The following is a 17255-nucleotide window of genomic DNA, read 5'->3' as shown; positions in this document are numbered from 1 at the left end:
AGCGATTGCAGGACGGTGTAGCAATGGGTAACCCATTAGGTCCTGCGATCGCTAATAAAAGTAAGTCAAGTACTCCGATCTGTGAAGGATAAACGCCCACCTCTGTCGACATGTGGTGTATACAAAATTCCGTATATGCGTGGTAAAGTTTATATTGGCACTACCAATAGGAGCGTAAATACTCGGCTAAAAGAGCATAAAAGTATTTCCCGACTAGGAAAAATACAGAAATCAGCTGTAGCAGAGCATGCTCTTCAGTCAGGAAACCAGGAAGTGAAGTTTTCTGAAATAGAAATTTTAACTACAACGGCAAATTATTATCCACGGCTACGTAGAGAAGCCATCGAAATTTATAAGCATCAGGATAATTTTAATAGAAAAGAGGAGGCAATGAAACTTAGCGACATATGGACAGTAGATCTGCAGAATCGCTAGACAATTTTATGTTTGACAAGACGACAATCGATAGTTAAGTTTTATCTTTGACAAGGATTATTCGCAGTTGTTTATGATGCAGTTGTTTATATCAAAGTAGCAATGCCAGGAGATAGAAGAATTTGCAAAACGATCTGCAGAGAATTGATGAATGGTGCAGACTCTCGCAGTTGACCCTGAACATGAATAAATGTAACATATTGAGCATACATAGGAAAAGAAATCCACTACTGTACAGCTACATTATTGATTACTAACAACTGGAGACAGTGTCTGCCGTAAAATATCTAGGCGTAACTATCCAGAGCGACCTTGTGGAATTATCATAAAAAAAAGATAGCGGGAAAAGCAGACACAAGACTCAGATTCATCGGAAGACTCTTAAGGAAATGTAACTCATCCACGAAAGAAGTGGCTTATAAGGCGGTTGTTCGCTCGATTCTTGAGTATTGTTCATCTACCTGGGATCCCTATCAGATTGGACTGATAGAGGGGACAGAGAAGATCCAACGAAGAGCGGTGCATTTCGTTACGGTGTCGTTTAGCTGGCGAGAGAGCGTTACAAGAGAGGCGTTGTGCATCACGGAGAGATTTACTATTGAAATGACGGGACAGCACTTTTTAGGAGGAGTCGAACAACATATTAGTCCCCCCTACATACATCTCGCGTATTGACCACGAGGAGAAAATTCGAGAAATTAGAGCCAGTACAGAGGCTTACCGACAATCATCCTTCCCACACACTTATCGCGATTGGAGCGGCGTTGGAGGGATCAGATAGTGATACCGAAAGTATCCTCCGCCACACACCATTAGGTGGCTTGCGGAGTATGATGTAGATGTAGATATCTCTGCTCACCACGTGTTGCTTCGACGACGTCCCCTTTCCTAAAGTATATATGTCGCTCTCAGACGTCCGACCAGTCAGTCGGCAAGACTCAGCGGAGGAACGCCTCTGAAGATATCCAGCGCAGTCCTGTACGAAATGTCAGGAACAGAAGAGTTTCTTGGACCACGACCTCCCATCCCGAAAGGTTTACCACCAGCAACGTAATTATACCACGCATGGTTTCATCAACTACAAATGCAGCAATGCGCTGTCCTATACCAATATCCTTTTTTCTACTTATCGCTTTGGTATTACCAGATAAAGTTCGATCTGCCGCGTGACCTCCTGGGAGAGCTTTACGTTCTGCGTATGGAGCGTCGTGTTCCAAACACGCCTCGTCAAGCAGGTTAATCCCCTTATCACCGCGGGTCAAACGTTTTTGAAGCTTTGTACTAGGTCCACGGTAGTTATATCCTGGAATGCGCAATTCCGCTGGCAGTTTGTCTAGAATACTACCGCCTCCTATAATGCGTCTCCTACCACCCATGTTATGCTGCTGTGCTGGTTGTGCTCTGTGCACCTCATTATACAGCAAATCATTAGCGTCAATCTAACTGTTTTGTATCACGGGAAAACCAAGCCATTTAACTAGTACTCTATCCCCATGACTTTTTATGGCACACTCCATGAGAATCACGAGTGATTCTGAGCTCTACTGCATTTCATCGGTGTAAAAGCATCCTGAAATTTCAGTGCCATTGCTCTCCTTTAGTATGTAAGTTCTAGAATTTGTTCTGTTCACTTTGGAAACTGTGAATATTTCACTCGACCAGTTTCGGAAGTAAGTCTTCTCAAATGCTGTCTTGTGTTTTGAGATATATACCGAATCACCTACAATAATATCTGTTTTCGTGGATCCAGCATATTAATACGATAGTACACCGTATCCATGAGTCCATTATCATGAACATTGATTATTCTCATTTTTATTGTGCCTGATTACACTGCGCAGTTATTTATGGGAGGATATCTTTCCATTTGTATGAGTTGCGAAAATTAAAACGCATCCGCATTTGACCTTTCATTGCTCTTTTCAGACGTTCCATGATACTCGCCTTCAGCTGAGTGAATGTTGAGTAGTGATGTAGCCATACCGCTGCATCACAGTCCTGAAATACCTATTGTAAAAGTCTCCACCATGTACGGTTTGGAGGTTGTCCAGGCATCGATTCGTCCCTGTCAGCAACAAACGATCAAACACATTCGTGACATTTCTGCCCGTTTTTGTTTTAAGGGCTATTGCCCAGGTATAACCATTAAAATATGTTTGAATCCATTGTTCTCATCTGAATATTCCCTGATATCTGCAAGATCAGCCTGCCATAAGTCATCCAAACCTTTAATCATAACGTGCCTACGAGGGTATGTTTTGCATACTGGTTTGTGCAGTTCTTGAACTACTGTTTCTATATTTATTCGATTACACCTCTCTCTCTCTCTAAGCTCTGGAATTATTGAGACAACCTCATTCGATCGAGCCATATTGCCCGCAGCAGCTGATGCCATGTGCAGTTGTAGTCGATCTATTATCTCATTGCCGGTCGCGGTGGCCGTGCGGTTCTAGGCGCTACAGTCCGGAACCGCGGGACTGCTACGGTCGCAGGTTCGAATCCTGCCTTGGGCATGGATGTGTGTGATGTCCTTAGGTTATTTAGGTTTAAGTAGTTCTAAGTTCTAGGGGACTGATGACCTAAGATGTAAAGTCCCATAGAGCTCGGAGCCATTTGATTTTTTATTATCTCATTGGGGTCGTCATAGTATATACACGGAGGAGACTGAATGATGACTCTTTTATGCTGAATGTCAATATCATCACCATGCCGGCCGGAGTGGCGGAGTGGTTCTAGGCGCTACAGTCTGGAACCGCGCGACCGCTATGGTCGCAGGTTCGAATCCTGCCTCGGGCATGGATGTGTATGAGGTCCTTAGGTTAGTTGTGTTTAATTAGTTCTAAGCTCTAGGGGACTGATGACGTCAGACGTTAAGTCCCATAGTGCTCAGAGCCACTTGAACCAATCATCACCACTGCTATACCCATCATCTAATAATAATGGTTTTATAATGTCTCTGTATTTCGCACTGCATTTGTTTCCTGCTATCCTTTGTACACTGGTTAATTGTAGTAATTCACTATACATCTATAGATCTTTGGGTGAAAAGTTTACTGTTTCTGAGGCTTTGAGGAAAATCAGGTTCAGTGGACCTGGTGTGCTTTGAAATTCCCTATCCCCTATGGGACACACCATCTCCGAAGTGTCTGCATGTGAACCAATCAACGAAACATCATCGAAATGGGCTTTCGGAGCTGAATGCCCACTCATGCACCCTTGATGACTGCACGACACAAAGCCTTTCATCTTGCCTAGGCCCGTCAAGACCGACATTGGACTGTTGATGACTGGAAACATGTTGCTTGATTGGTCGTGTCTCGTTTCAAATTGCGTCGAGCAGATGGGCGTGTACGTGCGGGTATGGAGACAACCTCACGAATCCATGGATCCTGTATTTCAGCAGGGACGGTTCAAGCTGGCGGAAGCTCTGTAATGCTGTGGGGCATGTGCAGTTGGAATGATATGGGACCCCTGATATGTCTACATACCACTCTGACTGGTGACACATGCGTAAGCATCCTGTCTGATGACCTGCATTCACTCATATCCAGTGTACATTCCGACGGACTTGGGCAATTACAGCAGGACAATGCGACACTCCACACGTCCAGAATTGCTACAGTGTGGCTTCAGGAACACTCTTCTGTGTTTATCCACTTCCGCTGGAGGCCAGACTCCTCAAACATGAACATTATTGAGCATATCTGGGATGCCTTGTAACGTGCTGTTCAGAAGAGATCTCCACCCCCCTCATACTCTTACGGGTTTGAGGACAGCCCTGCAGGATTCATGGTGTCAGTTCCCTCCAGCAGTACTTCAGACATTCGTCAAGTCCATGTCACGTTGTGCTGCAGCATTTCTGTGGGCTCGCTGGGGCCCTACATGGTATTGGGCAGGTGTAACAGTTTCTTTGGCTCTTCAGTGTACTACGTGCTTGATAATGACCAGTGAGTGTGACATTGACCAATTGCAAGTGTAATTACAATTACACACAAGTGTAATTACGATTGAATACAGCTTAGGCAGCAAAATGTTCTCTGTTTACATGTTATGCTAGGACTCTATGTGTAGTGGGACAAAGAGAGCATCAGGGTGTTTTGTCAGGGGGTTTTGTTAGTGTGGGTTGCGTACATCAGGAGCAAGTACACACTCAGTGTTAAACCTATTGTTCTCTTTTGATTGACATCTCTTTAAACTATTGTTCTGCTAAGTGGATTTTGACCCCCTGGGGGTAATCTGTCCTGAGAAACTTCCCCCTCCCCTCCCTCTTCCACCTCCACCTCCTCCTGCTACCCCCTTTGGGTACCTGTAAACGTCCCCCTCCCCGTCAATGTTACAGATACACTTTCAGGGCTGTTTATTCGAATAGCTCCTTCCCACTCTATCAATTTGGTTGCCTAATTAATTAAACTGATAGATAAATTAACCCCTTCTCCTCTGGTAAATTCCTCAACTTTCCCCTCCCACCCATTACTAGGAAATTGGCGGCTCCGTGCTGGAGAGGAAGGATCTCACGACAGGAAATACAATTACACAGGAAAAGGTATACTGTTTATTTATAAAAAATTCAGTTGGCAGGGGTTGGATCTCTGTTGCTCATCACTCTCTGACATTTTGGGAGATGCAGGTCTTGTAAAATACATCGAAAAGAAGTAACGAAATCGATCGATTTTCTATATTTCGATCGTGCAAGGAATACCATCATGAAACAGTCATCACACGTAATTCCACTGTTAAAAATCCTTCTACCGCGAAGCACACACCATACTCACCGAACAAAAGTCAAATGCCAGCATCCCTCTGATATATATATATATATATATATATATATATATATATATATATATATATATATATATATGTCTCTCTTTCTCTGCCTCTCTGCCAAGCCGTCTCGTCCTGTCACGTGCCACTGTCGGGCCTGCATACGCCATCACTCGCGGTCGGGCTGAACTGCAAGCAAAGCAGCATTTACCTGGTAAACCCCCAAGCCTCACCCTGCAGAATACCAACGTGAGAACTCGTTACAAGGCAAATGGCTGATTGACAGTCGATCCAGAAATACTGCTGAAGTCAATAAATTGATTGAGTAATTAATTTCTGGTCACACGATCGTGATGTAGGGGATATAGGCGGACACAATAGCTCACCGTTCCCAGTCACAGTCAATCTTTGGATGAAGAAGAACCTTGAAGGTTCGCCAGCAGTCGAGATCCTCATCTGCCTCTCTATCACAGAGGAAGTGTAAAAGTAAGTAATCACTACATATCGCTGCTACTGTTACCGCACGTAGGGGTTCCTCCTCCTCTTCTTTGTCAAGTTTCCTTTGCTTGTACCACTCTGTGTCATTGTCTGTGGATTCTTATTGTTTTTTCTTCTTTGTTCTGCGGCCCATGGGGTATCTGGACCAGCAGCAGCCACCATCAGCTCTTCGGGACTTGCAGCAAACTCTGGCCTGTCAGTATCAGCAACAATAGCAGCAACATGGGATCCTGTATTGCACCTGACCAACATGTTGGAGCATGACAGCGAACGGCTATTATCCATCCTGCTCGTTGGTTTAGACACCCAGAAAGTCCCAGACTTTCACAAAAACTGTTCTGGATGTCCTACACCACATGGTGTGGGTCTGTACTGGTTTCCAACAGATGCACCATCCCAGAACATTCCGGTGTTACTGCAAGAACAGAGTGTTGATGTGGTGAATGAGAAGCACTACTGCTTTTCACTTCAACTTATAATGTAACAGCTTGTAGTTCAAAGCGCCTAAATACTGGGATAGGAGCATCAGTGGACTGTGACTGGGGTGCTGCTTTGAAGGTTGATAACGCATCGAGTAGTGTTAAAATTCAGTTTACGGAGCTGGAATGGGATGAACTGTGTAGTGCAGAACACTACATCAACCAACAGATGACTTCCGAGTATTCCCTGTCTCCATACATTTACTGTGCTGGTCTGAAATTTTTGTAACATCATTTAACAATGGCGTGACACTTATAGTGAGATCTGGAGGTCGATCCATTTATCTGCAGCACTCCACCGGTACAAACCGGTCGGTCTGCGGATGGTGGCATCCCTTGTGCTGGAAAGACTTAACCGTGGGCTGCCATAAGTTCAAACTGTGTATAAAGACATCGTGAAATACATCTGTATGTATAGTGTACATGCAGATGATTTATAACAGTGCATCAATATGGTGTCAAAAGAAGAACCTAAAGGAACTCCCATCAGTTTGAGAGAAATACATGTTGAATTTACTGCATACAAGAAACAGTTATTCGGAAAATACTGTAAAAAATGAATCAATTGTTTTTGTTGTCGATGATGTAATGCAGCATATGTACCATTGCTAAAATGTAAATAAAATAGATATAATCGTAAATCTTTGTTGTTTTTCTTATTTAACCTCGTCCTTATATAATGTAAGGTGTAGCTCACTTGGTAAGATGATTGCGCGATAGTGGCTATATACTCGTATATTATTATTATTATTATTAATAATATTACTACTATTACAAGCGTTCATTTTTTCTATAAAAGCCCATTGCACACCAAAACCTGACATAGTCGGTATAATGGCTAGGTGAGTAAAGCTTCAGGACTTTGTTGTAAGTGACTGGTCCTGTGATGGTGCAGAAAAAGACCTGAAGAAGAAGAAGAAGACGAAGAAGAATAAGAATGGAGTACTCCTCTCCATAACATAAGAGCGATAATTGTAGGTCCATCCAACTGTGGCAAGACAAAAGTTCTCATGTCAGTACTAACACACCCGTATGGAGTCTGGTTTGAGCATGTATGTGAATTTTCAAAAACGCTGTTTCAACCCAAGTACCAGCTACCGCAAAAGATACTAGATGATGTTGATGGTGTAATATACACGACATTTGGTCAAAGCAGATAGATTCTCCCACCAGAAAAAGTAAAGCCAAACACAGTGTTTATATTTGATGATGTTGCTGTGGAAAACCCAGGTAAAATTCTACATTATTTCTGTATTGGTCATCATATAGTTATTGATATATTTTGTTTGAGGCAGACATATTCCAGAATCACGAAACAGTTGGTGAGGGATAATGCAAATCTCATTATAGCTTTCAGGCAAGACAATTTATCTGCCACATGTAAGAACCGTCATGACATTCAATGATTTTATAAAGATAAATGCATATTGGTGGAATCACACACAGTAAATGTTTCTAGTTATTGATAAGTCAAGAAAACTGAATGATGGAATTTATAGGAGTTTCTATACATATAGCTATGAAAAAAGTGATGATTATGTCAGTATACATCACACCATGGATGAAATCGCACGTATGTCATGCACTCATCCTGAGAGGATAGGTGTACATAGAGAGAGAATGCGTCTATACACTGATGAAAAATTTCAGTCTCTCGAATGTAAAACTGAGTAGCTAATGATGTATGCCAAGACACTTCTAAGACTGATCAATGAATTAGATACTACCGTTAAGGAACTAGACACGTACACCCACGTCATTCTTGAAAAGAAAGTAGATGACTTAGCTGTAAAGGTTGATGCAACTGAAAAGAAAGTACATGACTTCTCTGTAAAAGTTGAGCGAAATGTAAACAAGGTGCAGCCTGTGAAGCACCCTGCTTAGTATATAGCAAGATGTCAGCTAAGCATGTCACGGAAGCCCGTTCAAGAGAAGGTATGGTTGCTGAGATTAGGACATTTGGATCGAGAGCAGACATCGCGAGAAACGTTTACACCAATTACTGAATCTCTTGATGAACTCTCTGTGAAATTACACAGCGATGACGATCATGCTATTGCCGGTTTCATTAACGGTCATAGCAACGCTAGAACAGACAAAACATTCGGTGTCAGTGGCGAAAAACCATACATGCTAGGCACACAGCCTGTAACTTTAAATGAAAAAACAGTACAGATAGGGGATAGGGAATTTCAAAGCACACCAGGTCCACTGAACCTGATTTTCCTCAAAGCCTCAGAAACAGTAAACTTTTCACCCAAAGATCTATAGATGTATAGTGAATTACTACAATTAACCAGTGTACAAAGGAAAGCAGGAAACAAATGCAGTGCGAAATACAGAGACATTATAAAACCATTATTATTAGATGATGGGTATAGCAGTGGTGAATGTTTTGTCTGTTCTAGCGTTGCTATGACCGTTAATGAAACCGGCAATAGCATGATCGTCATCGCTGTGTAATTTCACAGAGAGTTCATCAAGAGATTCAGTAATTGGTGTAAACGTTTCTCGCGATGTCTGCTCTCGATCCAAATGTCCTAATCTCAGCAACCATACCTTCTCTTGAACGGGCTTCCGTGACATGCTTAGCTGACATCTTGCTATATACTAAGCAGGGTGCTTCACAGGCTGCACCTTGTTTACATTTCGCTCAACTTTTACAGAGAAGTCATGTACTTTCTTTTCAGTTGCATCAACCTTTACAGCTAAGTCATCTACTTTCTTTTCAAGAATGACGTGGGTGTACGTGTCTAGTTCCTTAACGGTAGTATCTAATTCATTGATCAGTCTTAGAAGTGTCTTGGCATACATCATTAGCTACTCAGTTTTACATTCGAGAGACTGAAATTTTTCATCAGTGTATAGACGCATTCTCTCTCTATGTACACCTATCCTCTCAGGATGAGTGCATGACATACGTGCGATTTCATCCATGGTGTGATGTATACTGACATAATCATCACTTTTTTCATAGCTATATGTATAGAAACTCCTATAAATTCCATCATTCAGTTTTCTTGACTTATCAATAACTAGAAACATTTACTGTGTGTGATTCCACCAATATGCATTTATCTTTATAAAATCATTGAATGTCATGACGGTTCTTACATGTGGCAGATAAATTGTCTTGCCTGAAAGCTATAATGAGATTTGCATTATCCCTCACCAACTGTTTCGTGATTCTGGAATATGTCTGCCTCAAACAAAATATATCAATAACTATATGATGACCAATACAGAAATAATGTAGAATTTTACCTGGGTTTTCCACAGCAACATCATCAAATATAAACACTGTGTTTGGCTTTACTTTTTCTGGTGGGAGAATCTATCTGCTTTGACCAAATGTCGTGTATATTACACCATCAACATCATCTAGTATCTTTTGCGGTAGCTGGTACTTGGGTTGAAACAGCGTTTTTGAAAATTCACATACATGCTCAAACCAGACTCCATACGGGTGTGTTAGTACTGACATGAGAACTTTTGTCTTGCCACAGTTGGATGGACCTACAATTATCGCTCTTATGTTATGGAGAGGAGTACTCCATTCTTATTCTTCTTCGTCTTCTTCTTCTTCTTCAGGTCTTTTTCTGCACCATCACAGGACCAGTCACTTACAACAAAGTCCTGAAGCTTTACTCACCTAGCCATTATACCGACTATGTCAGGTTTTGGTGTGCAATGGGCTTTTATAGAAAAAATGAACGCTTGTAATAGTAGTAATATTATTAATAATAATAATAATAATATACGAGTATATAGCCACTATCGCGCAATCATCTTACCAAGTGAGCTACACCTTACATTATATAAGGACGAGGTTAAATAAGAAAAACAACAAAGATTTACGATTATATCTATTTTATTTACATTTTAGCAATGGTACATATGCTGCATTACATCATCGACAACAAAAACAATTGATTCATTTTTTACAGTATTTTCCGAATAACTGTTTCTTGTATGCAGTAAATTCAACATGTATTTCTCTCAAACTGATGGGAGTTCCTTTAGGTTCTTCTTTTGACACCATATTGATGCACTGTTATAAATCATCTGCATGTACACTATACATACAGATGTATTTCACGATGTCTTTATACACAGTTTGAACTTATGGCAGCCCACGGTTAAGTCTTTCCAGCACAAGGGATGCCACCATCCGCAGACCGACCGGTTTGTACCGGTGGAGTGCTGCAGATAAATGGATCGACCTCCAGATCTCACTATAAGTGTCACGCCATTGTTAAATGATGTTACAAAAATTTCAGACCAGCACAGTAAATGTATGGAGACAGGGAATACTCGGAAGTCATCTGTTGGTTGATGTAGTGTTCTGCACTACACAGTTCATCCCATTCCAGCTCCGTAAACTGAATTTTAACACTACTCGATGCGTTATCAACCTTCAAAGCAGCACCCCAGTCACAGTCCACTGATGCTCCTATCCCAGTATTTAGGCGCTTTGAACTACAAGCTGTTACATTATAAGTTGAAGTGAAAAGCAGTAGTGCTTCTCATTCACCACATCAACACTCTGTTCTTGCAGTAACACCGGAATGTTCTGGGATGGTGCATCTGTTGGAAACCAGTACAGACCCACACCATGTGGTGTAGGACATCCAGAACAGTTTTTGTGAAAGTCTGGGACTTTCTGGGTGTCTAAACCAACGAGCAGGATGGATAATAGCCGTTCGCTGTCATGCTCCAACATGTTGGTCAGGTGCAATACAGGATCCCATGTTGCTGCTATTGTTGCTGATACTGACAGGCCAGAGTTTGCTGCAAGTCCCGAAGAGCTGATGGTGGCTGCTGCTGGTCCAGATACCCCATGGGCCGCAGAACAAAGAAGAAAAAACAATAAGAATCCACAGACAATGACACAGAGTGGTACAAGCAAAGGAAACTTGACAAAGAAGAGGAGGAGGAACCCCTACGTGCGGTAACAGTAGCAGCGATATGTAGTGATTACTTACTTTTACACTTCCTCTGTGATAGAGAGGCAGATGAGGATCTCGACTGCTGGCGAACCTTCAAGGTTCTTCTTCATCCAAAGATTGACTGTGACTGGGAACGGTGAGCTATTGTGTCCGCCTATATCCCCTACATCACGATCGTGTGACCAGAAATTAATTACTCAATCAATTTATTGACTTCAGCAGTATTTCTGGATCGACTGTCAATCAGCCATTTGCCTTGTAACGAGTTCTCACGTTGGTATTCTGCAGGGTGAGGCTTGGGGGTTTACCAGGTAAATGCTGCTTTGCTTGCAGTTCAGCCCGACCGCGAGTGATGGCGTATGCAGGCCCGACAGTGGCACGTGACAGGACGAGACGGCTTGGCAGAGAGGCAGAGAAAGAGAGACATATATATATATATATATATATATATATATATATATATATATATATATATATATATATATATCAGAGGGATGCTGGCATTTGACTTTTGTTCGGTGAGTATGGTGTGTGCTTCGCGGTAGAAGGATTTTTAACAGTGGAATTACGTGTGATGACTGTTTCATGATGGTATTCCTTGCACGATCGAAATATAGAAAATCGATCGATTTCGTTACTTCTTTTCGATGTATTTTACAAGACCTGCATCTCCCAAAATGTCAGAGAGTGATGAGCAACAGAGATCCAACCCCTGCCAACTGAATTTTTTATAAATAAACAGTATACCTTTTCCTGTGTAATTGTATTTCCTGTCGTGAGATCCTTCCTCTCCAGCACGGAGCCGCCAATTTCCTAGTAATGGGTGGGAGGGGAAAGTTGAGGAATTTACCAGAGGAGAAGGGGTTAATTTATCTATCAGTTTAATTAATTAGGCAACCAAATTGATAGAGTGGGAAGGAGCTATTCGAATAAACAGCCCTGAAAGTGTATCTGTAACATTGACGGGGAGGGGGACGTTTACAGGTACCCAAAGGGGGTAGCAGGAGGAGGTGGAGGTGGAAGAGGGAGGGGAGGGGGAAGTTTCTCAGGACAGATTACCCCCAGGGGGTCAAAATCCACTTAGCAGAACAATAGTTTAAAGAGATGTCAATCAAAAGAGAACAATAGGTTTAACACTGAGTGTGTACTTGCTCCTGATGTACGCAACCCACACTAACAAAACCCCCTGACAAAACACCCTGATGCTCTCTTTGTCCCACTACACATAGAGTCCTAGCATAACATGTAAACAGAGAACATTTTGCTGCCTAAGCTGTATTCAATCGTAATTACACTTGTGTGTAATTGTAATTACACTTGCAATTGGTCAATGTCACACTCACTGGTCATTATCAAGCACGTAGTACACTGAAGAGCCAAAGAAACTGTTACACCTGCCCAATACCATGTAGGGCCCCAGCGAGCCCACAGAAATGCTGCAGCACAACGTGACATGGACTTGACGAATGTCTGAAGTACTGCTGGAGGGAACTGACACCATGAATCCTGCAGGGCTGTCCTCAAACCCGTAAGAGTATGAGGGGGGTGGAGATCTCTTCTGAACAGCACGTTACAAGGCATCCCAGATATGCTCAATAATGTTCATGTTTGAGGAGTCTGGCCTCCAGCGGAAGTGGATAAACACAGAAGAGTGTTCCTGAAGCCACACTGTAGCAATTCTGGACGTGTGGAGTGTCGCATTGTCCTGCTGTAATTGCCCAAGTCCGTCGGAATGTACACTGGATATGAGTGAATGCAGGTCATCAGACAGGATGCTTACGCATGTGTCACCAGTCAGAGTGGTATGTAGACATATCAGGGGTCCCATATCATTCCAACTGCACATGCCCCACAGCATTACAGAGCTTCCGCCAGCTTGAACCGTCCCTGCTGAAATACAGGATCCATGGATTCGTGAGGTTGTCTCCATACCCGCACGTACACGCCCATCTGCTCGACGCAATTTGAAACGAGACACGACCAATCAAGCAACATGTTTCCAGTCATCAACAGTCCAATGTCGGTCTTGACGGGCCTAGGCAAGATGAAAGGCTTTGTGTCGTGCAGTCATCAAGGGTGCATGAGTGGGCATTCAGCTCCGAAAGCCCATTTCGATGATGTTTCGTTGATTGGTTCACATGCAGACACTTCGGAGATGGTGTGTCCCATAGCTCGTGCGGCGAGTATAGCACCACCTTCGAACTCACTAACATCTTGATAACCTGGAATTGTAGCACCAATAAACAATCTAACAACTGTGGCAGACACTTGTTGATGGGCGTTGCCCACCGCAGCTTAAAGTTTGGATGGGGCCCCTCCACGCCCACACCAACGTGGTGACCGAACCAAAAGTTCTACTGTCACCTCCGTACAACATGTTAGTTTTTGAATCAGGAGTCACAGGATGTGGGCTGTGATGTTATCCATGTGTCTGGGTAAGATTACTCATTTACATGGTCCATCAGGAGATAGAAGTGGTCGAAAACGATCGAAGGGTAGCAGTTGTAAGGGAAGAGGAAAATAAGTGCCAAGGCAAGCGCCAAGGGAAAAAAACCTCTGCGACAGTAGGACGGGTAGTAAGGGCAGTAGCGGCTTGCTAGCTGCGACAGAGCATGCAAGGTGAGGTAAAGTTAGTGTGAGGTATCGTGCATCGTTACCTATGTTGCTGCGTGTTCGTTAAAGCTGAGTCAGTCCGGGTGCTGCGGCTGGGCTCGTGTGGAGTCTCCTGGGCCCGCTGCACTGGCTTAGCTTCTTCCCTGTAGCAGAGGAATTCAGTGCGGCAACGCATGTGTTGCTATTACGCCCTCTACTGCGCTGTGTTTTCAGTGACTTGGCACAGCTTCATCAGGCTGGCGCAGAACGGCGGCGGCCGGCCGCCGTTCGGCGTCCTCCTCTACTGCACAGCGCAGCTCTTCTGCACCTGAGCCTCGAGCGGCTCCATTTAGTCGGAAAACTGCGCCGCTTCAGCGTCGGAGAAATGCACGCCGTTCGCTCACATTCGTGCGATGAGGGTTGCCTTTTTGTCTTCTCGGTCCCTTGCGGGGGCCAGCCCCGCGGCGGTCGGCGTCGCTGCCGGTACCGTTGGGGTGGCTGTTGTCTTCTTTGCACCTTTCGCCTGCGGTGCTGCTGCGGCAGCCGCTGGGACAGGCACGCGAACGTCCTTCTGCGAGGTCGCAGGAGTGTTCGCAGGTACTGCTGCACGGAGGCCTTGGGCGGAGACTGCACGCAGTTGCCTCAAGGCCTCTTCCTTCTCTACAGCCACGGCGGCTGCGAAGGTAGCCCTCTCTGCCGCCATGACTGCTTTGAGGGCTGCAGTGGCCTCCTTCACGGCGGTGCCGAGTTCGAGGCCACAGTTCTTTTCGGGGGCGCGAGCTGCATCCCGACTGCCCGTATCCGGGCGGTCGTTCCCGATCTTGGCAGGTGGAGCTGCTTCTGCGCTGTCCCGCAGCTGCGCCGGGCTTGTCTGCGCACTACGTCGTTGCCGACGTCGTCTTCTCTTCATCCGCTGCGTCGCCTTCAGCACAGTTGCAGCTTGAGAAAGCCGGGCAACCGCGCCAGCTGGCGACGTGCGGGCCGCCACACCCGACGCAGTCGGCAGAACGTTAAGGCCTGGCCAGACAGAATGCGGCCTGGCCGTCCGGCCTGTGGCCTTGAACCTCAGCCGGCAGGCCGCACTGTTGAATCGCTCTTTACTGTATGGCGGCGGTCACACAGGGTGCGGCTCTGCTGCACCGGCATGCGGCCTGCCGCACCGGCCGCCGCCGAGTTGTCACAGATTACAGATTCGCCGCAAGCCGGAGCGGCTGCTTGCCTCTGTTGGCGCATTCAACTGCTCTGCTGTCACACGAAGCAGCGGCGTGAGGCGGTTTTTGTCTTGCAGCTCGTAGTGCACGCATCATGGACACACAAAGACTTTAACAGAGGAGGTGAGAGAATAGAACTTTTTGTATGATACACACGATCCTCATTTGGAGGTAGAATACTTTTGCCCTCGATATACTCTTGATAGAAAGCTGAATTCTCAGAAATAGTGTTGTCACTGTGACGTCCATAACTTCCAATATCAACTACTGTAAACTCCGTAGTATGGATCAACGATCGCCAGGAGAACTAACTAAAAGAACTGTTTGTAACAGAAGAACTGGGATCCACTATCCTTCGGGCATTTTAACCTGATAGGCTTTCCGTCTATGCTTCCAAGGCAGTCCGGAAACCCCCAAAGTTCTAGAAATCCTTCTTCAGATTTCTTCCACATCTCTGTTGTAGGAGTATGTAAATAAATACTTGGGCTGTAGAACAGTCCATATTGCCTGGCACACTTATTTCACAATATCTGAGACTGTTGAACGTCCTAACCGAAAAAAGGCCTGGTGACTGTCGCCTGTAGTCAAGTATCTGGGAAAGATTAAAATCTGTTATGCCGATAGAACGAATGGATAAGTTAACGACCAAAGATATGTTTGTTTAAATTCAATGACAATGTTATGAATACCATGAAACAAAACAAACTATTAAGTAGAAAGGTCTCTCTAGTGGGACATACGGAACTAGATGTTACTATCGTTTGCTGTATTCGTAAACACTGCAAATAAATTTATCACTCCACTCGTAACTACTTTGTGAGATAGAACTTTCTTCCGCCGAACCTTTCATATGATACAGCAAAACTGAAATGGAATAATTTATATGACTTCTGTTTGAAGCACAAAGAGGCTACAAACGGTAAAACGTACCTCAAACAAATGGTTAGCCTGTGCCTTGTATCAATTGGCTTTCTCCAGTTCGTTGTGCACTTCTCGGTTCTACCTTTTTATCAGGCGATGCATTTCCTCGAAACATTCTCGCGACATACGAAAATATTTGAAGAACCTATCTTCGTCAGACTCTAGATCAATACACAGAGGATGGTATTCTCCTAAGCTTTCTCTCTTGCTATCAATGTCGTGCACCCAACATCTCCTCTTCTAGGTGCCATTTCGTATCGCTAGTGCAAGCTACTCATTTCTGCAATTAAAAAAAAAAATGAACTCGCACAAAGATAACGTGTCCCGCGTGAAGCTTCCAAATCGTCTAACGCAAGACAATCGCGCTACGCATGCAAGCTTAACAATGGGATTCGGCCCCTTCCACAGTGTAACACTGCTGACGCATCAAGAGTCGCTGCGGCCGGCCGGCCTTTGCCTGTGTGGCGTCCCTGGCCGTTGACGGGTCCTGCCCACCGCTGCGCCGTCCGTCGCAGCGGCAGGCCGGATTCTGTCTGGCCAGGCCTTATTACTGCCGCGGTCGCAGGCGCGACTGTCGTGCTCGCCTGAGCACTTAACGCACCGCGCCGCGTTGCGGCAATACTTCGCGACATGGCCCTCGCCCTGGCACCTGAAGCACTGGAGCTGGGAGTCCGTGGCGGTCGGGAGAGCCTCTGTCGTAACCGGGAAGCCCAGCAGCTTCCGCAAGTCGAAGATGTCGCTCTCGCCGTCGGCCGTTTGCACGGTCACGGCATAGAGCGGCGCCCTCTTCCTGTTGGTGCGGTTGTGCAACCTTGCGGTTGCATTACCTAACCCTGCTCGCAGCAGCCCTTCCCGGACCGCTGCCTCGTCACAGCACCAAGGCAACCCCTTGAGGAGTGCCTCGGTCGTCTTCATCCTTCCTACGGAAGGTGCCTTATCACGCGCCGGCGGCGCGTCGACAATGTGGTCGGCCACTGCGACCTTGATCGCCCTTTGGTCGGCCACTTTTGCGGCCCGAAAGCAGATCAGCGAGTCTGTATCGACAGACTCGTAGACCACCTCGTTGTTGGCGCAATTCGTCATAATATCGAACAGCGCTGTCCACAGACAACAAAGTAGTCGTCCCCCTTGTTGTGGAAGGCACGTCGAATGGGGAAATATATCGTAAGTTATTGCAAGAGAGGCTACCCATTCTGTTGGAAGGTGTACCCCTCGTAGTGTGACTGAACATTTGGTTGCAACATGACGATTGTCCGGCACGAGCATTGAATCGCGATTTCAATGGTCGCTGGATCGGTCGAAATGATCAGGTACGTGCGTGGCCTGCCAGATCACCCGGCCTTACGCAGCCGGATTTTTTCCTTTTGGGGTTATTTGAAGGTCAAAGTGTATGCAGAAGTATCTAG

This window comes from Schistocerca nitens, chromosome 3, assembly GCF_023898315.1.
Source record: "Schistocerca nitens isolate TAMUIC-IGC-003100 chromosome 3, iqSchNite1.1, whole genome shotgun sequence".
NCBI classification, from domain to species: domain Eukaryota; kingdom Metazoa; phylum Arthropoda; class Insecta; order Orthoptera; family Acrididae; genus Schistocerca; species Schistocerca nitens.
This window is presented reverse-complemented; position numbering follows the sequence as displayed.